We start from the raw sequence: 660 nt of genomic DNA, 5'->3' as shown, positions 1-660 counted from the left end.
CCCCCCCCCCCCGAGCCGTAATAGAACCCAGGAGTCCTGGCTCCCATTCCCCACCGGCTCTAACCAGTGAACCCCACTCCCGCCCCAGACCTCAGGAAAAATACACCCATGATACGTGCTGCTGCCCAAAGCGTGATGCCACCAGAGGGCCCTCGCGAGCTGGGTTATGTCAAGGTGGGTTGAAGGGCACAGAGGGGGAAGGGCTCTGAGCCCCCCTGCTGGGGGCACAAGCTGAGCCTGGACTGAGGGGGGTTTGGAAGGGGGCTGGGTTCCAGGCCCTGTCCTGGGACGCAGCGTGAAGGATAGAGGGAAAGCAAGACGGCTCTTGAGATCAAACGAGGCGAGCGGCGTGCAGCCAAGAAGTGGCTTTGCTGGGGGTGCAGCGAGTGTTCCCAAGGGGTCAGGTCCAACCGTGTCACTGCAGACCGCAGCAGTGGTTTCAGCTGGACCCCCTGGGCCAGGCCGGCTGGGGAGCGCGCTGTGAGGGGGTGTCTGTGCCACCTGGCCGCGGACTGGCACCGAGCAGCGCGGCTGGCAGGGCGCATGGGATATAAACGGGGTCAGGGTCCCGCTGAAGGGAAGGGGCCTTGCTCTCTGCTACTCCCCTGGGCAATGGCCCTTGTGCCTGTGGTTCCTGGCAGGGCACAGCTCGCCAGCCCC

The sequence above is a fragment of the Terrapene carolina genome, unplaced genomic scaffold (genome assembly GCF_002925995.2).
Source record: "Terrapene carolina triunguis isolate 2854851 unplaced genomic scaffold, T_m_triunguis-2.0 Scaffold9973, whole genome shotgun sequence".
NCBI lineage: Eukaryota > Metazoa > Chordata > Testudines > Emydidae > Terrapene > Terrapene triunguis.
The sequence above is the reverse complement of the archived record's forward strand: the minus strand, read 5'-3'. Positions refer to the sequence as shown.